The sequence below is a fragment of the Acinonyx jubatus genome, chromosome A2, assembly GCF_027475565.1.
Source record: "Acinonyx jubatus isolate Ajub_Pintada_27869175 chromosome A2, VMU_Ajub_asm_v1.0, whole genome shotgun sequence".
In the NCBI taxonomy this organism is placed as follows: Eukaryota; Metazoa; Chordata; class Mammalia; order Carnivora; family Felidae; genus Acinonyx; species Acinonyx jubatus.
In genome coordinates this window covers 122,428,914-122,441,759 of record NC_069383.1, presented here as the reverse complement: position 1 = coordinate 122,441,759, position 12,846 = coordinate 122,428,914, and the positions used below count along the sequence as shown (strand labels likewise).

The 12,846-nt window shown below is 36.3% G+C and overlaps 1 protein-coding gene across 5 annotated transcripts in view; it reads left to right on the top strand.

Moving 5' to 3' along the window:
* Nucleotides 1–12,846, top strand: part of LOC106969548 (contactin-4) — an 884,673-nt gene that overhangs the window by 5,940 nt on the left and 865,887 nt on the right. The gene's annotated exons all lie outside the window — the stretch shown is intronic.

Sequence of the window (12,846 nt, the reverse complement as noted above, 5' to 3'; positions counted from 1 at the left end):
GGTGTGTGTGTGTGTGTGTGTGTGTGTGTGTGTTATTTGCCTGATAAGTATTTATTCCTTTTCTTCCTTTTTAAAAATGTTTGTTTATTTGTTTTGAGTGGGGGGAGAGAGAGAATCTGGCAGTTCAGTGTCCAATGCGGTTGAAACTCATGAACCGTGAGATCATGACCCGAGCCAAGGTTGGATGCTTAACTGACTGAGCCATCCAGGTGCCCCTCTTTACTTCCTTTTAATGTTGGCCTTTGTTACTATCCCATTCCTTTGTTTTAAGACTTTGGTTTTTAAGAGCAGTTTCAGATTTATGACAAAATTTACAGGGCTGTACAGAGATTCCTCATATGCTCCTGCTCCCAGACATTATCAACATCACTCACCAGAATGGTACATTTTTTACCCAACGTGAACCTAAATTGAAACACCATAATCACCCTAAGTTCATAGTTTACCTTAGGATTCACTGTTGGTGTTGTACTTCTATGAGTTTGGACACATAAATGTATGATGACATATTATCCATCATTATAATATCATACAGAGTATTTTCACTGCCCTAAAAGGTCTCTGTGCTCTGCCTGTTCGCATCTCCCGCTCTCTCATTTTTAGTGCTTAAGGATATTCCATCGTTGGGTTCTATCCCATACTTAGTGCATATGGTCTGGGCGAAACTCTCTTGCCTACTGAAGGATTGAAACATGCCCTTCTACTTAAGAAAGACATTAGTTCTCCCTATCCACAATAATCGTTGCCAGAAAGGGCCTAGTGCACTGTGAGAATGACTGTAGAAAGGCGAGATCTTTTGCTGCTTATAATAAGTCACTTGGCATTCCCCTACCAAGGCACATATATTCATCGCTAAATCATAAAGTGAAAGCTCTTATTTCTTTAAAGTCTATCTCTGTAGAACTGTGAAGGGAAGTGGAAGTTAAAACCGCATCTTCATGCTTAATTTCTTTTTATAAGATTTATCCTGTTCCTTCCTAGATGATGTTTTCCTTTCCATTTGCACTTCCCTGTTTCCCCCTTTCAGATCTGCAGTCTAGGTGCCCACCCTAGAGCCCGCCAGTTGATTTTTTTGCATGTGTTTGTTTATATTGCCTTTGTATCTGGTCTACTCTTGCCATCTTTCTCCAGGGTGTTTATTACAGTTTGTGTAATGCTCAACTCAATTGTCACTCTGTTTAGCCTCTTTGAATACTATTAAGGCATAAAAAATGATTGCCTTTTTCTGTATACAGACTCCTATTTTATTTTTTTTCCATGCCACTGATAAGACACCTATCATGAAAGTAACCACCCCTCCTGGTTTTCCCAAGACTGAAGGGTCCTAGGATGCAGGAAGTTCAGTGTTAAAACCTGTCAAGTCCTGGGCAAATTGGGACAAATTCAGTGTCCTACATATTACATTGTAGTGTTATCTTGCTTGTCACTCAGTACCATGAGAGTTCCTGGAGACAGTGGATAAGGGCTTGGACTTTGGAGTCACACAGATTTCTTACCAGTCCTAAATCCATTTTGTGTAAAATGTTTATTTATATGAGACATAGAGAAAACTACACGCAAGACAGATGGAGCATGAGTAGGGGATGGGCAGAGAGAGAGCGGGGGGGAGAGAGAGAAGTCCAAGCAGGATTCTCAGTTGTCAGTGCAAGAGCCCCAGGTGGGGCTCAGACTCAGAACTGTGTGATCAGGACCTGAACTGAAATCAAGGGTCAGATGCCTGACCTACTGAGCCACCCAGGCATCCCAGTCTCAAATCCATTTTGTACTCTGTGTAATTGTGTGTCATAGCAGGTTATCTACCTTTTCTAGATTTCAGGTTCATCAGCTGTATAATGGGATGATACGCATGTTGCAATTTTCAGATACTTAAAGGATATAATAAATTAATAAATTAATTAGCAATTAATAAATTGTTTATTGATGGACAAATACTATTTGGATAGTACCTAAAGGCACAGGAATTTTCTGAATACTATATGTAATACTACTTGCAAAGTACTTTTAGTTCAGTGCCTAAATCCTAGTAAGCTTCCAATAAACATATTTCGATTCATTAATGATATTCATATTTTGATATCACATGCCTAAAACATGGTAGACATCAAAAATAAAATTAAGCTCAGAAAATACATGTTCATGGAGCATTAATGATATTACCGGGAATTTATAATAACTAGAGCAAACAAGTCCATGAGAGTAATTAGGAGATATTTGAGAAAGCAGGAATTGGCTGTGAGATTGGTTCTTTTTTAGACAAGGTTTGCATTTTCTGGTTTATTTAAAGCCAGAGTCAGCAGTTTTCATGTTGTGGAAAGAGAAACTATTTTCCATATTTGGACAAGGTCAGTTTCAGCTCATAGCAGTTAAAATAAGTATTTATCACTACTAACTAAATAAAAGTGATGTATTTCTGGGAAGGGAGTTTGGTTCATGAGAAAATGAGGGTTAGGAGAGCAGAAGCCCTGCTGATTCCATAATGGTCTGGAGGTTTAAAAAAATGCATACAGAAGTCTCCTTTGTTCATACCGTGTAAGGTATCCTCTCTACCTTTGACTGGAACTTTTGTGTGTGAAAATTTGTACCTTGCACATTTGTCCTAATGGAGACCTTGATAATTCATATTGCCTGTGCCTTTTAGATTTGTCATGGAAATTTCCAGTGAGGACAGGTGTTACAATTGTGCTTATGCTGAGATCGGTCCAGTTTGGAGAAGAACAGTGAGCAAAAAATGACGTGACTCAAATCCCTAAATATGTATTCTGAGGCATGATTCTAGGCACATTTCCATCATTTTGAATTGTACAGATTTGTATTATTACCTATATTATTATTGCTCTTCAATTATCAAATATAAATATGAGTGGGGTTTTTTTTGCCCTCATTATTAACTCATTTGATTAGCTGTTAGCCAGCTATTGATTCTAGGCTTTGCACAAATTAGCAAATTAATTACAAGTCCAAGGACTTTTTTTTTACTGTATTTAATTAGATGAATGACATCCTTAAAAATAAAATGTTTACTCACGTCACATTTCCAATTCCTGGTAAAAATTATAATATAAACATGGTTGTCTACAATTCTTGGAACTAATTATAAATAGAGGTTTGTCTTTAATAATAGTTTTTTTTAAATGGGAATCTGTGTAAAAATAGTACTTCACCCTTTAAATAGGTGGCTAAGTTTGATTTACTTCTTGATGACAGAGGATCACCATGATGAACATAGGATAGTAGTCTAGACTAGAGCGTGCATGGGCCTTCGATTCAGACAGACCTAGATTTGTTCTGCCACTTGCCAGCTGTGTGATCTTGAACATGTTCTTAACCCTTCCCAAGGCATTTTTTAAAATCTGTGAAGTTGAATGTGCCTACCTTACAGAGATTCTGTGAACATTAAATGATAATTAGTACAGTGTTCATGGCATATTCTAAGCACTAAGTGAATTTTCCTTATACTATAATCTTTGCAGTTTATAGAGAACATAGTACATGTAGTTGCTTTATATATTTGTTGAAATAAATAATGTTATACTGGTCTGTGTCCATAGGATCACATCAAGTGCAGCTGAGATACGGGTACCTACCTTGAGTGAACTCTGTCTGCTTTCTGATGCCTTTAAGAGGGTCATATTTAATTCCTTGCTTTGATGAATTAGCCATTTGTTGGCTGTTTCTTACTGTTTGTGAACCAGAAAATAAGAGATATACAAGCCATTCAAACTATATGTAATAATTTGAGTAGATTCTGAATGAGGCTCTGAAGGACCTTTTCTTTTTTTCTCCTCACTACCCACCTCCCCACCCCACATCCACCGAACAGACTTTTTTTTTTTTTGAGTGAGAGAGTAATACAGATGTTTTTCATTTTCTGTTTTCTCAGTTTCACCTTTTCCTAGATCCTGACTGAGGAACTGAGAGGTAAGGTGTTAATGCAGTATAGTAGAAATAGAAAATTAACTGCTTTGATAAATTGTGACATGTGTTTGTGATACGCTTTGCACCAGAATCACATTTGTGAAGATTCCTGTGTTACAGGTGTGAAATGTTGACTGTCTTACCTGCAGTACAATAAAATTTGTTCAAAAGTCTGTACTCATTGTCTTTACAAAGACATTCCCTTTTATCTTCTTCAGCACTTTTCCAGGTCTCATTCACCAGGTAGTAGATTCTTACCTAAAATTACTAGTATTTCCTCTCCATTTTCTTGTTTGAACTGGTCAGAGTTCGAGACACTGCAACAATTCTAGATATGATTAAGATGGTGGTAATGTCTGTATATGCACTGTATAACATAGATTATCATGGATTCATAGTTCCAATAACTCTGCTCACTTCTTTTATTAGTAGCAGTTCACCAGCGTATTGTCATTTGTATTCTACGCAATAACTGAAATGAAGTTTTTTAAATGTTACTGTGGCTCAGGGGCGCCTGGGTGGCTCAGTCGGTTGAGCGTCCGACTTCGGCCCAGGTCATGATCTCACGTCCGTGAGTTCGAGCCCTGCGTCGGGCTCTGTGCTGACAGTGCAGAGCCTGGAGCCTGTTTCAGATTCTGTGTCTCCCTCTCTCTCTCTGACCCTCCCCCATTCATGCTCTGTCTGTCTCTGTCTCAAAAATAAATAAACGTTAAAAAAATTTTTTTTAAATGTTACTGTGGCTCAGAGCCACAGTCTTCTGTTGTTCTGAATTCATAAACTTTTAGAAATTTTAGTAGTTTTCTTTAAAGTAGCATCTTAGAGTTGCCTGGGTGGCTCAGTCAGTTGAGCATCTGACTTTAGCTCAGGTCATGATCTCACGGTCTGTGAGTTCGAACCTCGTGTCGGGCTCTGTGCTGACAGTTCAGAGCCTGGAGCCTGCTTCGGATTCTGTGTCTCCCTGTCTCTCTGCCCCTCCCCTGCTCATGCTCTGTCAATCTCTGTCTCAAAAATAAACGTTAAAAAAAATTTAAAAACATTAAATAAAGTAGCATCTTAATTCATTGTATTAAGGTTAACCCTTTTTTTTTTGAAGATTTTATTTGTTTTAAATTGCTTTTAATGTTTATTCATTTTTTGAGAAACTGCAAGAGTGGGGAAGGGGTAGAGAGAGAGGGAGACACAGAATCTAAAGCAGGCTCCAGGCTCTGAACTGATAGCACAGAGGCTGAGGGCGGGGCTCGAACCCACAAACTGTGAGATTGTGACCTGAGCTCAAGTTGGACGCTTAACCCACCGAGCCACCCAGGTACCCGTAAAAGATTATATTTTTATGTGATCCCTGTACCCCACTGTGAAGCTTGAACTCTCAACCCCAAGGTCACTAGTCGCATGCTCCACCAAATGAGCCAGTCAGGAGCCCCTATTAAAATTAATTCCTTAAGAAAAGGAACATAATATAATGCATATCCCAAATGATGAATTCCATGTTTTAGGTTAGGATTCAGTCTACTGTTTTATGTGATGTAAAAGAGAGGCTATAGGTAGACTTGGTGATTCAGATTGCTTTGATGATTCAAATTCTGGCTCTACCACTATTATATATGTAGTATTAGCCTAACTTATATACCCACTCCTAGCTTTATTTTCCCATCTGTATGATGGGGGTATTGTTGCAAGGTTGTGAGACTAAAATTAGTTATTCATATATACACGTAGCCTAGTGCCAGGCACATAATTAGATCATCCCTTAAAATGCTGAGTTTCTTATTATGATCCTGTTGTTTTCATGCCTTTATTTGATAGGACGCCTATGTTGATGAAACATGTGAAAGTTATGATTAATGCACTTGAAATGTCATTCTTTTAAAATACTTAATAAAGTGATTTATGTTTGTTCCTGTGTCTTTATCCATGGATATATCTCTCTTGGCTGTGTAAAAGAGGAAGGCAACATCTCTATAGGATGTTGTTTTATGGTTGACTATTATAAGGAGCCACTGTATCGGAACTGAGATATGATTAGCACTATTTGAGATTTCACTTTGGAAAAATGGTTTTGGCTGTGGTCAAGAGTCTTGTTTATTAAAAAGAATGAATTACTGAATAGGTTCTCATTTGTATTCTTTTTATTTCAGCTATAGCCCATCTTGCCATGTTGCAAAAGGATATGCTGACGTGACAGAGTAGAAATATAAAAATGTTTCAAGTTGCTTTCAGTCAAATATGATTGAAAATTTTCAAAAGATTTACACATTTTTTTATTTGTAATAGTGACATTACTGAGAAATGAATTTCAGTGCCTTCTGGAGAGCAGCAGCCTCTCTATGAGTGCTTTGCATTTCAAAACTTAGCAAATGTAACATAATGACTGGTGTATTATTAATATGCCTACAACTAAGGAGTTTTACATATTTGAAGAGAAACGAGGTAGTGTTATTTTACTTCCTATTTGTATAACCATTAAGGAATGAAACATTAAGGTTTGTCTACTTCCTCCTTATATATATATATATATATATATATATATATATATACACACACATATATATATATACACACACACACACACATATGTTTACTATGTAGTTTATGGGATTCAAATAATACTTTTATATAGTTTTGTTTACAATTGATCTTTTAATCTTACTAGATTTCTTAATTTTATGATTCTTTCTGTATTTCTAACACATACAATAAGAACTTGTTTACTGGTTTCCATTGTGATATACATTGTCCCCCTACTATCTACTAAGTTGATTCACATTAGAATCTTAATTCACTGACAGATTTTCATCCATTACTTATACCTTATAGAATCTAAGTTGTGGCTTTGTTGTGGAAATTAGCCTGACTGCAGGTTTAATCATTAATGTCGTGGTACTCTCTGTCATTAGATTATTTCCCGAATGCATTGTGTACTACACCTCTGAATCTTCAGAGGACCAGACCAAGTATTTGTGAAAGTCCTAAAGGATACACTTTGAATGGAAAGGATGGTAGAAATCCTGCCATTTCTGTCTTCTTAGGCTTTTAGGTGTTAGAAAGCACTATAGAAACATATTTACACTGATGGATTACACTATCCCCAGTTACTAAAATTACCTGGCTGAGTAAGTTAAGGGGGTATAGGGACGGTTTCTCTTATGTCTGAAAATAATATAATGAATTGTCCATCAATTATTTCATTTTGCTATTGATCCTTGATGTTTTGTACTCTATATCTCATTGACTAAGAACATCCATTCTATCAGGGCTTATGTATATAGTCTATAGTTTAGAAAAGAATATCATTCATAGAGGAAGTTTGCGCAAAACCTTCATGCTATTGTAGTCAATAGATGGCATTTCCTGGGAACTTGTGTGAAAAATACAGGACTTTGGCTGCCATTCAGGCTTATATTCAGGATCTTCATTTTTTCAGGTGATTTGTATTCACATTAAAGATTGATAGGCATTGATTTATATCATATTCTTAACTAACTTAAGTGACTAGTTACCTGATACTACGCCTAAGTGTCAAGTATATACTCAGCGTGCTTAATTATATGTTAAGAACCCAATACTACAGGATTAAAGATAGGTACAGTAAAGTTTGGTCAAAGGATGGTCAGAATCTATTAGGGTGGATACTACACACACACACACACACACACACACACACAGACACACTTTTTTAGAAATTCAGATAGAATATGGCCAACATGAATGGAGTAGAAAATGCTTTGGAAATCATTGTACGGAAGCTTTTTCGTTTCTTGGGAATATGTTCTCATCATGTTCTTTTTGAAGCCCTTATTCGTGGAGTCTCTCAAGCCATTCTTGCTTATGCTGAGTTTAGCAACCTTGAGAACAATAGCTACCATTTTACCCATCATTGTAATTGATTAGCCTTTAGTGAATTTTTACACAGCCACTTCTAAGGATAGATTTCTGGTGTAAGCACGCATGCATATGTGTTTGTGTGAAAAGACATGTCACTTGTGTTTTCAAAAAGTTCTTTGTTTAGTATGAAAACTCAAATTACAATGTGGTGTGGGATATTATGATAGCACTTGTATAGAGATTATGGGGAAGAATTCATAATTGAGATAAAGTGGAAAGATGGACAATATTTGAATGTTGGGTTTGGAAAGAACACTTAAAGAGGGTGTAGTGTATATAGTGTTATGGGTCATGAGAGAAAATGACAGAGAATGACAAAGAGAATGACAAAGAGCTGGGTATGATATGAGTGAACCTTAGGGATGTGGGAGCATGGCAGCAGAGTCTTAGCATTATACAGTTTCATAGACTAGAATGAGAATGATGCGCCATGGGTCGGGCAGAGAACAAGTTGTGATTGTCATTTGTGAATCATAGAATTGTACGAACTAGCATCTGTAACCTATTGAGATAATTTGGAGAATAAGAGAAATTTGGACCGTATTCTGTAGACCATGGACAGTCATGAAGTATTTTAAAGTGTCAGGATGACATCAGATTGTTAAATTTGAAAGTCTATCTGAATTTTGTGTGAGATATGAATAATGTATTTGGCGTAGTATGTAGAGTGGTATCCATAAGTTGTCTAGGCTTTTAGATGTATCCCTGACCTATGATTAGTTCTTATTTCCTATGCTAGTTCATGTTAATTATGTAGGATAACAGTAAACTGAGTACAAAACTGCATTTTCATTTTATTTATACGAAATATTTATACTTGTTTAATGTATTTATTTCATATTTAAATTCACTATGCATAGGGATTAATAAGTGAATGGGGCTTAAATTAGAAAACCCAGAAAATGAGCAAACAACAAAGGTTCTTATGCATGTAATGAAAAAAATGCATCTCACAAGGTAATTAAGTGATTTTATATTGCAGTATGAAAACAATTGTCTTATGGATGTAGGTTACCAAGTGGGTAATTTCAATTAAGTACAAGATATTCTTTTCTTAAATACATTTTATTTGAAATATCAGAGGTTTACATAGCAAGGTGTCCAGTGCCCATCTGCTATCCATCATATTTTCTGGCTTCATTTCATATCTCTCTCCTGTGACTGAGGTGCATTCCTTTGCATTTGCTGTCCTAAGATATTGTTGAAGGGAAATTAACACTGCTTGACAACATTTCTAATAAGTATTCATACTGTAGTGGACATATTTTTCTTTTAATCCACAGGAACAAGTCCACCTTCTCAACAGCAAAATTGCTTCCACTATTTTTGGTCTTGTTGGTTGATAAATCCCAAGTCCACTTCTATCTAGGAAGTGGTTGGGGAAGTTTTTCTGGTGACTTTCTCAGCTAGGCCCTTCCTCTGCCTCAGTGTACCAAATGTGCAGGCATGTGACCTGCACCTCTGAATGTTCAAATTATCAGCATCTGTCTCCTCATGTGGAATCTTGAGCTCAGTGATGTAGGCTGAAGAAATACGAGGGTTTATTTATATATATATTTTTACTTTGTTATTGTCCTGGCCTAACTGTCCAGTGGTATCTGCTCCTGGGGATTTTTGGGGCTGCTTGATTCCTTGTTTCTTTCTTCTGTCCTGTGATCTGCACAGATGCTTTTTATAAGGTCCCCTTTTTCTTAGGCTTTCAGAGTTGGTTATTCTTGTTGCTACCAAAGAAATGTAAAGAAGTTATTCTGGTATGTGCATATGTTTGGAGATACTTTTTATTTGCCACCTGCCTTATAATGTTATCCCCTTATCTTTCTGTTGGGAACTTGTACACCACAGACACATAGGTTACCTTTTCAAGATGCATCATTTACTAGTTTGAGGCCTTTCTAGGAATTGGAAAAGTCATTCCCTTCACCAGCCTATGACATTTTCCACAGTTTACAATTGAGTACTCTCATCCCAGGCTTCTGTAGAATAGGGAAAGATGGCTGGAAATTTGGCATGCAAAACTTTCTGCCTTCCTTTTTTCACGTTTGGATAAGTGATATTATCCAAAAAGAGTTCTAACATTTCACGCAATTACAGACACTATGTTGATTCTTCATAAGCCTGTGTCTTTTATGAGTAATTCATGTAACATCATAATTCATAACATCAGCAGCCGCAAGTTCCCACCTTGGCATCTCTGATACTAATAAGTCTTTTCTACATAGGTCTTTCTGGAGGCTCTGTTATCTAGTAAGGAGCTAAAGCTTAGCTTTTGGGGCTTAGCCTGCAAACTTGCTACCTCCAAATATAGGAGTCTTGGTGTTACTATCCTTAGACCTAATATTTCTCCAGGGTGCCTTCTAGTAGCCTGAAAATAAAAGTCTCTGATGTAGCTCAGATCCGGCATTGTTAATTGAGTTGCACCCCAGGCCCAATGATCTTCTAATACTCTTTCATATATAGCCATTAACCACTAAACTTTTACTCACTTTCTGTTAGAAACAAGGCATTGTAGGAGGCCTATTATCAGGTATAAAGACCATTCCATGACCTTAACTTGGAAGTAGAAGAGGGGGCCATGTTTATGGGACTGAAAAAAAACTCTGGGGGGTAAGTGCTACAAAATATGATTGTGAGAAAAACCTTGGCACTTTGCAAGAAAATAAAGATTGACAGCCCAGCTCTAGAGGTATTGAATCAGAGTCTCTAGGGATGAATTTTAGGAAGCTATATTTTGAATATACTCCCCATGTGATTCTGATGTTCAGCCAGTTTTAGGAACTAGAGCATGTTCTGAAGAACACTAATTCTTCAAGATATAAATAGATTCCCTTTAAAATTTTTCTTAGGAAATTTTTTTTTCCTTAGGAAAATGAGCTTAGGAAGTTCTGGATTTTTAAACAGGTTTTTTTTTTTTTACATTAGTACATCTCAGAATCTTTATGTGCTTTGTGAATACATGTTTCTGAAATTTATTTGAGTAATGTTGTAAGCTGTTTGGGTTACTTTTATCAGAGTACCATAGATGAAGTGCCTTGTAAACAACAGAAATTTATTCCTTATGGTTCTGAAGGCTGGAAAATCCAGGATCAAATTGCTGCCATATACAGTGTGTGATGAGAACCTACTTTCTTGTTCATGAGCAACCAGCACTGTAAACTCTGAGTCTTTTTTTTTTAAACAGTTTTTCTAATGTTTATTTATATTAGAGAGAGACAGAGACAGGGACAGAGAGAGAGAGAGAGCAAGCGCACATGCAAGCAGAGGAGGGGCAGAGAGAGATGGAGACACAGAATCTGAGGCAGGCTCCAGGCTCCTAGCTGTCAGCCCAGAGCCCTCTGGCTTAAATTCACCAGCCCTGAGATAATGACCTGAAGTTGGATGGTTAATCAGTTGAGCCACCCAGGCACCCTTGGTTGGGATCTTTTTAAAATAAAGACCCTATTCCTATTCATGAGTGCTCTGCCTTCATGGCCCAACACCTCTCAGAGGCCCAACTTTCATTTACCATCACATGGGGGATAAGGTTTCGACGTAAGAATTTTGGCAAACTTGCAGTGTCCAGTGACAGTCCCTGTCTCCTAAACATCTAATGGTTGTGGCTATCAGCTCTGGCAGCTCATTAAAATCATTTGGTTTAGTTGCTGTAGAATAAAGGTGGGTTCTGGGTAATGGAATTTTTTAAAAGCTTCCCAGATGATTTTCATTAAATGCAGCAAGTTTTGAGACCAAAGACAGAGTGAAATATTCTTTGGAATATCCTTTAGGAAATTTTGTCCTACTGTGTGTTTCATATCATCCAGTTTTTTAAAAATGTTTCACGTGTGGGGTGGCTTTACTTAATTTACATATATATGTACATAAACATACACACTTGTGTATATGTATATATCTATAAATACATAAATTATGCTATAGTTTCCAGGTAGTTATTCAAATACCTTTATTTTCCTGATTATAATAGAAACTTCTTTTTAGGAAGAAATACGCCCAGTTATTGGAGACACTCTCTGAGAAAAAAAAAGAAAAAAAATCTGTCTCTATATCTAAATATATATCCAAAATATATCTATATCTATCTATCTATATATCTAGATATATACATGTAAAACATGTAGAGATTATATATCTATGGGTTGTCTAAGTAAATTCTAATCATAATGAGTAGCATTAATCGAATACTTAGCAATGTACTGGCAAGTTGTTAAATTCTTTTATTATCATTGAAACTTACCATCCTATGAGCTAGGTATTGTGATGAGAAAACTAAGAGATTAAATAACTTGATTCAGGTCATACAACTAGTAAATATCAGTACTTATGTCAGATCCCTAGTATGCCTGTCTGTGACCTAAAGCTTTAAACCAGTTTGAAATCCTGGCTGAGGAAGAGATTTTTATGTTTAATGATCGATATATGGCTAAAAGACGTCAGTATGTACACGCTTTCAGAACTATATTTTATTGGAGGGATGGTAAGTCTTCATAAATTATAAGGGTGTGGGAAGGTATTTCAGATGTTGAGAACTATATGAAAATAGGGTTTTCAAACAGAGATTGGCATATGCAGGTAAACAGAATTTTTGTAGTTACAGTAAATTGATAATTTGTGTAGGTAAATGATACATTATTCTGGATGTGTTTGAATACTCAAAATTCAATGTATAAACATTTTTCATCAGTATAGGCTTTTAGGTATTGCTAAGCTTCTAGAAAATACTGTGTTTGACAGATTTTGTTATTCTGGCCACAAATTTAAACAAAGGGAAAAAATGATTTGACTATTGGCAATAAAACTTAGTGGATTTATGTATGGGTTCAATTGCATGCTTATTAGTCACTCAGAAAATGATGTTTCATTTTAAAAACACTTACCTTCAGGTGCCCCTTTGTAAGCCATTTTCTTAAAATAAATCTACTTGCCATCATATGTTTGAAGTATGAGGAGCAACAGATGACACCAAATTCTTCCATCTCCTACATTGGTGATATTTTCGCATGTATCGGGCAATTTCATAAATGCCATATAGAGTAAAGAAGATCATAGAAAGTTCAA